This window comes from Bidens hawaiensis, unplaced genomic scaffold, assembly GCF_021521415.1.
Source record: "Bidens hawaiensis isolate Kalapana, Puna unplaced genomic scaffold, B.hawaiensis_p1.1 tig00019230_1, whole genome shotgun sequence".
Taxonomy (NCBI): domain Eukaryota; kingdom Viridiplantae; phylum Streptophyta; class Magnoliopsida; order Asterales; family Asteraceae; genus Bidens; species Bidens hawaiensis.
Window position 1 is genome coordinate 191,981 of NW_027492918.1, and position 9,196 is coordinate 201,176.

Sequence of the window (9,196 nt, forward strand, 5' to 3'; positions counted from 1 at the left end):
GGTTGCAGACTTGGAGACGAGGTGGCGGCCGGAGACGAGGTGGTGGCCGGAGACGGGGTGGTGGCCGGAGACGAGGTGGTGACATGCTATGAGGAGGCTGCTGAGAAATGGATTTCTCTTTGTTTTAAAGAGAAATGGAATTCTCTAGTTTTAGAGAAATAGAAATGAAAAGTGGAAAACAAACAAAAGAAATATTTCTAATTCCATTTCTCCCCAATCAAATCCCTCTACCAAACACCCCCTAAGGCTAATTGCTATGATGGGATGGGGGGCGCCACACCACCACTCCCCGCCACCTTATCACACTTCAACACTTGAATATCCAACATTTACTCGGTGCCACTCTTGTATCCCCCCGATGGCTATTCCCATAATGCCCAAGAGGGCCAAAAAGGTGGGATTCCACCCTCAATTCAACCAATCATTTTTTTTAAATATCTAGTTAACTAACCCATTCATTACACTTGTTGTTGGATGGTTAGTAAAAACCCATTATCTGCGTGACAGTGACACGATGCTTTAATAACCTCTTCTTCACGACACTAAGTCTAACTGTTGGAAATTTACACGAACGATAAAGAAATTGTAAATTGATTTTTGTGTATGTTTGGGTTACATGATACGCCTATACGCCTCATAAAAGGACAGAGTACTTGTAGCTTGACCATTACACAGAGAAATCTATAAGTTGACAATGACTTTGTAAAGTCATGGTTGCGAGAGAGATTTAACGTGACGTTGGTTTAGATTATATGTTTCTTTTTGCCTTCTAGCATACGACGATCTGGGTGAGAAATGACATGTGGTGGAGGGTAGGGGTTCCTTAAGCTAGGACAACATATCCGTTGAAAAGTAACTAATGTTTCTTCACTACTACGAGCGATTAGTGTTTTCGTGTAGAAATCGCTTTTAAAGAACTCTACATATTATACTCTAAGAAAGGTTAAATATCTTTAACACACTTTTGTATCATATAATAAAGTACAAATGATTGTCTACTTGTCTATAAATCATCTAGTCTATGCCTCTACCGACTGCAACAACTTGTCGTTACCTTGATGTGTGCCCAATCTCTCATTTTCAAGATGTTCAAGAAAATCCATGACCACAGGATCGGTCCACGGGCACCCTTGAGGTGCATTCTCGCCGGCAACCCACCCTAAATGACCTCCTTTGGTGTAACTATCAACAAACAATTCGGGTTCTCCTATTAAAAAAAAATCGTTTAATATTACAGAACATTTTTTATAACATTATTGTGCTACATACCTTGATATCTTCACGAGGTATCGCTCTATTAGGTGCGATCGGATCATTTTTCGCCTGTAATTTAAACAAACAAGTACATTTCATGAAATTTTTACACACCATATAACATATGACCAAACGTCAGTCACATTATTTTTATCAAGATTTGGTTAAAGAAATATTGCCTGTATGCAAAGCAAAGGCGTGCGAACATATTTTATGTAATCTGCACTACATGAATTTTGCAAGTACTCGTCGACTGACTTGAAACGAACGAAACTCGGGTCAATCCTTCATCATAATCGCGTATAGTTTGAGCGTTAGCAGCCAATGAGATATTGTAATCACCTCCAATGTCTTCAAACAACATAAGATGCCTGAAAAAAAAAAAGAAATTTAAAATCCAAATTACTCCAAATTTTGTATTCAAGAAACTATAAAGTATAAACACAAGGGAGATTATTAATAATACTTTTTTAAAATTCCACTCAAAGCCTTTGCAAGAGATCTGTTATAAATTCTGTTAAATCCCTTGCATAAATCCTCATCTGACATAACCAGATTGAAAGGATTACACAAGGAAGCTGCACCTGAAAAATTACGCGCACCGGCCTCCTACAAGAACACAAAAATCATATGTTTTTCATATCATATTTCTCTAAAAATAAAAAAAAATTAAAATAAACACAAATGGTAACATGTTTTTTTTACCTTTCCTAAATATTGAACAAGAATGTTAGCTCCCATGGACCAACCAACACCATAAAGATTGGCTTCGGGATACCTAGTAACAACATGATTTACTACAACATCGAGATCTCCTAGAAATGAAGCTGAATACATCTGCATAAATGTAAATCGCGTGTTTAGAGCACAAACAATATATAAACAACATTTGGTTTAATGATTGTTTAAAAATAACAATTTGAATAATTAGAACCTGAGGTGTGGTAACAGGGCTATCGGCACAGCCGCGACTATTGAAGACCACTGCACGCCACCCTTTACTTCTTGCCCTCACCAACAAATGCCTTACGTACGAATCATCACTTCCTCCGGTCAAACCAGGCTGCAAATTTTATTGTCATTGTATCACTACTTTTTGTTTAATAAAATCAGACACGTAAATGAACAGCGCGAATGGGGCTTTTTCGTGATTGTTAGTCAAGAAAATGAGCATGTCTGTGTTCATTTATATTTGTTCGTTAATATTCTAAACGAGTAGTTCATGAACAGAAACGAACATAAAGAGTAAAAGAATATAAACAAACATAAACCTGCACATGCGAATATAAACTAAACACCGATTAAAAGTACATGTAAATATTCAATTTATAAGTCTAAATTACCATCATTCTTAAGTCAAATTGTAGCTTTACAACACCCAAATCACTATCATCAATCCATCCATCCATAGTTTTGATAAAAAAAATGCAGGACTAAATATTAAATGTATATAATTAAATTGGAGTTAAATGGTTTTAAAATATCCAAAGCAATAAGATCTTAAACTAATATTAGTAAAAAATAAATTTATTTAATATTTATATAAGCATAAATGAATCTAAATAAATGAAAGGGACATGTTTGTGTTCATTCATTTAATTACATAAATAAAAATTTGTGTTCACGTTTATTCGTTTATGCTTATATATCTAAATAGAGCGACTGCGGTTTTCGTCCCCGTGGTTTGCTTAAATTTACGGTTTTAGTCCAATAGTTTCAAATTTGCGATTATCGTCCCTGTGGTCCCATTTCACTTGCGATTAAACCCGAATTCATCAACCCCGTTAAATCTGGTCGTTAAACCCATATACGTGCTCCTCACATGAGGGGTAATTTTGTCCCGTTTTTCCCCAAATAAGCGTCAGTCCTAATTCGCAAGCCCCTCCACGTGAAGGGCTTGGGTGTATTTGGGGAAAAGAAAAAAAATGGACCCTCACGTGAAGGGCACGCCGATGGTTTAACTACCGGACTTAACGGGATTAGTGAATTCGGGTTTAACTGCAAGTGATATGAAACCATAGGGATGAAAATCGCAAATTTGAAACTATTGGGCTAAAACCGCAGATTTGGACAAACCACAGGAACAAAAATCGCAGTTCACTAATCTAAATAAATGAAACAAACATGTTTGTGTTCATTTATTTAATTACATGAATAAAAAATTGTGTTCATGCTTATTCGTTTATTAAAGGATCCCTATGTCCAACATAAATTTGAAATTGTAGAATATATACTCACAAGTAATAGTAAGATAGGCGAGTTGACCGGCAAGTTGTAGGCATCACCCGAGACCCAGTCGAGTGTGACGGTCCCATCATCCGGGGTCCTAAGGCACTCGCGCTTCAACTTAACGTCGGGTATGTTTCGAAAGAATGATGCGAATATGGTCTCTATGTGGCGGTTTGAACCAAAGACTGGAAAGTTGTTATACGGACGTTCTAAATGAGTCTTGATAACCGGACAGAATGAGTCACTAGCTCCACCAACAACTTCTAGCGACGGGTGCGAGTCTTTGTATTGATTAGAAGTCGTTACTAGGATAGAAGTCGCCCTGGTGGGATGTACGCTTAAGCGCGAGTTTTTTATTGGCGTTGGCGGGTTGGTGAGTTGAGAGTGGTTGAGATGGGCAACTGCTATTGCCATTATAATCGGGTTTAATCGGATCGAATTGTATAGAAGTTTTTGAACTAAAAAAATTGAATAATAGATTCCCTTTTGTAGCAGGTAGAGGTGTTGGAGTGTAGTGAATTGTTAGTGGTCTAGAAAACATGTCATGTGAGTGGAACATATAACGTTTTAAATGTGATGTTTGAAAATGAGTTTTCATACTATGCTAGTGGTCCTTGGTCTAAGCAAGAGGGACATGTGCTAGATTAATAATTTGTTTTACTATTATATTTTAATAATTATTTTTCTCATTTTAGTGATATAATTTTTAAGTTTTTGGGCTAATTTGATAATTTAAAAAAATAAACTTTAACTAGATTACCAAATTTGGCTGATATTTTCAACTATAATAGTACGAGACGGTTAGGCTGGTTGTGGTTTAATGTTGATAAGTCAACAACACTTTTGATGGCGGAGGTCGTCAAGTAGCTAGATGGCGATCGAAGGGGTGAAGGGTGCAGCGCTAAAGGGCCGTGGCGGGCTTTGTCGAGGTGACTCCAACGAGGATTATGGAGCCTTAAACCCATCAGCGTGCACCTCATGTGAGGGGTGGTTTTATTTTTTTTCTCCCCAAATAAACCCCAACCCTAATTCGCAAGCTCTCTCACATGAGGGGCTGAGATTTGTTTGGGGAGAAAAAAAAGACAAACTGTCCCTCACGTGAGGTGCACGCTGATGGGTTTAACGACTAGACTTAACTGGGTTAGTGGGGTCGGGTTTAATTGCAAGTGAAATGAAACCCAAGAGACGAAAATTGAAAATTTGTAACTATTAGACTAAACCGCAAATTTAAACAAACCATAGGGATGAAAACCGCAGTTTACTCTTGCATCCCTTTCAAGTTTCTCTTTGTGCCTTTGTGGGATTGTATATTTGTACATCAATCATCATACAAGCATGTGCGAAGTATAGTACTAGGTACTAGGGCTGTCACTTTTACCCGAAACCCAACCCGAAAAAACATATACCTGAACCCGAACTAACCTGACCCGAGAAAAGGCTAACCCGAACCCGAACCAAAGTAATTCGGGTTGGTTCTCGGGTTTGATTTATAAGTTTCGGGTCAACCCGAATATACTTTTAGATTTGAAATTAAATATATTTTTAGGTATAATTGGCTTAGTCTTAGCCACTAACATCAGTATCTGGTCCTAATCGATTGTTGTCATTACAACTATTAAAGATCGATTGTTTATTGTTAATTTATGTTTTTCGTTTATTACTGATGGCAACCGTAATCGAAAAATCAAATCACGCCTGATTGAAGACGATTATGGTTCGCGTTAATTTTACTCTTTTTTTGGATTGTTTTATCAAGTTATGTTGGTTTTTTATTTGATTATTTGTTTACGAGCAAAAATTAATTGTTGTTTTAATTTTAGCATTATAGTTTTTTTATTTTATTTTTGTTTTCTCGGATACTCGAAACCCGATTAACCCAACCCGAAAAAACCCGAACCCGAATTACCCGAACTCGAAAAACCCGTGAGAGATTTGGGTTGGGTTTCGGGTCAAGATTTAAAACTTTGAAACCTGAATAACCCGACCCGAAAAAACCCGAAAAACAAACCCGAAGAATACCCCTACCAGGTACACTATATGGGGTGGATCCATGTAGCATGTGATCACTAAAAAAAATAAAATTTGATGTCTTATATATGTTATGTATCTGACTTTAGAGCAAGACCATATAGTTTCAATCAATGATATGGTAAACTAAAATAAAAGGTAAATCAATTATAAAGGATCACATATTTAATAGTAATAAATAACTTGCATTATAAAAATATAAGCAAGCAAGCTTATGCAAATTGTAAAATAAAAAAGAAAAAAAACTAGTAAAACAATTTTTCTGTTTCTGATTCAAGAATGTTAAAACCAGAAACATGATATTAACCAATGTCACAATCTTAGTCATGAATGTCTGCTTACATGTCTTATTACACGGCGCCGTCTTCAATTTACAGTTGTCTGTAACGTGTGCGTCTTTTCTCCAATAGAGTTTGATTTAGTTTTTTCCAAATATTCCAGAAAATCCAACACCACGGGATCGGTCCAAGGACACCCAAAGGGAGCTTCATCACCCGCAACCCACCCTAAATGCCCACCTTCGGGTGTAACTATTAACATACAATTTGAATTCTTCTTAATAGCTTCTCGGGGTATCCCTCGAGCCGGAGCAATAGGATCATTTGCAGCCTGTAAACCATGCAGTAAATTCATCTTAATAAATTTGTTCTAATACCGAATATATTTATACGTTATATGCATATAGTGTACCTGGATGCAAAGTAAAGGCTTGCATACGTGCGGTATGGAGTCCGAGCTGCTTGATTTAGAGTAGTATTCATCCACTGATTTAAAACCAAAAGAAACTGCAAAATATGAAAATATTAATATAGGGAACGCGATTAAATTATTCATCTTGTTTAAAGATACGAAACAGTGTACCACGTGTCAACGCGTCATCAAATTCCCTAACGGATCTACAATTGGCGGCTGCTGGAATATTATACTCCTCGCTCATTTCGCCAAATAGAAGAGCATGCCTAAATTATACCATATATCCTATCATGAATAAAATATCATACGACACGAAAATTAACCAAACTAAAAAAAAACTTACTTTCTGAATATTCTGCGCAGTGAAGACGAAAGTGATTTGTCATAAACTTTGTTAAACCCCTTACGAAAATCCTCATCGGCTACTACCAAGTTAAAAGGATTGCACAACGACACGGCACCAGAAAGGCGGCAATTGGCACCTTCCTGCAACAACAGAAAAAATTTTATTACAGACGTTGAATAATCGAATATTGTGGGACGAGAACAAGACGTGTAGAAAGGTTACCTGAGCTAAATACCTAACAAGAATGTTTGCACCAAGAGACCAACCAGCAGCGTATAAATTTGCATCTGGAAAACGACCAGAAACATGCTCTACTACTTCACTAATATCTCCCAAAAATGATGCTGAATAGAACTGTTAAAAAATTTTATCAAAAATTTAATCAACTTTCTTGGAATTTATGTTTTTTTGTGATTAATATTAGGGGTGTGCAAAGTTGGTTTTGTTCGATTATTGGGGATTAACCATAACCATAACCATAACCATAACCATAACCATAACCATAACCATAACCATAACCATAACCATAACTGAGCTTCATTAACCACAACTGAGTGGTCGGTCGGTCAACCATAGGTGTTGGTTATGGGCCAGTTTCTATTAAGTTCGGTAAACTTTAAGTCGAAAACGGTTAAATTTACACCAAGTATACAAATTTTTGGGCAAAAACGAGCTTCGTCCTTGACACTCGCATTTCTATCAGCAGAAAACCCTCACCTAAGTCCAACGATCGTGAACACTCGTCCGAAGGCACAACAATGCGGGGAGATAAAACCAGTTCAATTCAAGGATCTAACTAGCGAACACCACCTACTTTGCCTGATCTCCCATCATCACCTGGTGCCGCCGAAACTAAAAGACGGTGGCAATGTGGCAGGAATTAAACCTGGGTCACATGGAACACCAAGTCTCTTCCTTACCACTTCACCACTAGCTCATTGGCACCAGGGTGATCAAATTCACTTAAACATAACCAATCGGTTTTTCTTCATTATGATTAATTTCGGTTAACAGTATCGATTTTCGTTCACCCCTAATTAATATTAAATTATTAATTAATACCTGAGGTGTAGTAACAGGGCTGTTACCACAACCACGGCTGTTGAAAACTACCACGCGCCACCCCTTCTTTCTCGCTCGCAGTAACATATGCCGGATATATGAATCCCCACTTCCACCTGTCAACCCCGGCTGCATAATAATCATATCAAACAATCATATCACATAATAACAATAATAAGTAGAGGTGTGCATGGTGCAGTTCAGTGCAGTTTTTGGCTAAAACCAAACCGAAAAAGAACACTTCGGTTTTGGTTTTTTTCGGTTTTCGTTTGATTTTGGTTTTTGCCATTTGAGGTTGAAAATTTTGGGGTAAAAAAAGAGTTGGCATCAAATAATGAATTTAGGTCTAAATAATTTGTTAATTGTTAACTAATAGACTATTATACATTGGATTGGATATATTTGAGTCCATGTTTGTTAAATTCTTATAAATTACTTAAAATAAAAAAATAAAAAATATATAAATTTAGGAATTCGGTTATTTCGGTTTTTATTACATGCAATCCAAAACTGAACCATTAGTTCGGTTTTTACAATAACAACAACAACAATAATAATAATAATAATAATACTTTACCAACAAAATGAGAGTGGGAGAATTGGGTGCCAAGTTCCGATCATCTCCGACGACCCCAATCGAGAGAAACCGTGCCGTCGTCTTTGGTTCTGAGGCACTGACGTCGGAGGCTGACGTCAGGGGTTGATCGGAAGTAAAAGGCGAAGATGGTTTCAAGGTGGGTGTTGGAGCCGACGACGGAGTAGGAGTTGTACGGACGGTGGAGAGTGGTGAAGGCTGGGAGGAAGTTGTCGACGGCGCCGCCGATGACGTCGAGAGATTGGTGGGGGTGTGTGGCGGACATGGTGACGTGGCGTTTGGCGGAAAGAAGAGGTGTTTGGTTGTTGTTATGGTGGTGGCAATGGAGAGTTTGGTTATGGGGTGGTTATTAATATTATGATATAAGGAGGATCCGGTGGCTGCCATTCGGGTTAAGCCCACTGACTCGGGTTTGTCGTGTACAAGGTTGGTTGGTTGGTTCTGATTCTGATACTGTAAAGTGACGACGGACGGACGGACCAACCTTATCATTACAGTACTACTACTACTACTGGCTCCATTAGTCCATTCATCATGAGGCATTTCATGACGCAATATGTTATTTTATTTATTTATGTATTTTTTTTAGGTAAATTGATTTTTATTAATTTAAACTAGAGGTGGGCAAATAAACCGGTTAACCGAACCGACCTGAAAATCGAACCGAAACTGAACCGGTTAGAAACCGATTATGTAGAAACCGGGTTGGAACCGATTGAAACTGTATGTTTGGAACCGGTTTGTAATTTTCTCCACCAAAACCGATTCCGAACCGGTTAACCGAACCGAAACCGGTCAAAACCGGCCAAAACCCGAACCGAAACCGATCAAAAACCGAACTGAACCCGATCCTCACTGTTCATGAAACCGGTTTCAACCCGAATAGAAACCGATCATAAACCGGTGTTGACTATTATTGACCAACCCGAACTGGTTTTAAGTTATAAACCAATTTGTGCACCTATAATCTCAACTATTATCTTTTGGTT

At 37.7% G+C, this 9,196-nt stretch overlaps 2 pseudogenes across 2 annotated transcripts; both read right to left on the reverse strand.

The window, feature by feature from the left end:
* Nucleotides 1–920: 920 nt before the first annotated feature.
* Nucleotides 921–4,097, reverse strand: LOC143557917 (embryogenesis-associated protein EMB8-like; annotated as a pseudogene). Its single transcript, XR_013139644.1, has 7 exons — nt 3,493–4,097; nt 2,189–2,317; nt 1,960–2,091; nt 1,721–1,863; nt 1,434–1,625; nt 1,270–1,323; nt 921–1,207 (listed from the first exon to the last, which is right to left on the reverse strand). The product of XR_013139644.1 is annotated as an embryogenesis-associated protein EMB8-like (transcript).
* Nucleotides 4,098–5,675: 1,578 nt separating this feature from the next.
* On the reverse strand, nt 5,676–8,705 carry LOC143557918 (embryogenesis-associated protein EMB8-like; annotated as a pseudogene). Its single transcript, XR_013139645.1, has 7 exons — nt 8,190–8,705; nt 7,613–7,741; nt 6,773–6,904; nt 6,548–6,690; nt 6,373–6,470; nt 6,202–6,296; nt 5,676–6,120 (listed from the first exon to the last, which is right to left on the reverse strand). The product of XR_013139645.1 is annotated as an embryogenesis-associated protein EMB8-like (transcript).
* Between the last annotated feature and the right edge of the window lie 491 nt (nt 8,706–9,196).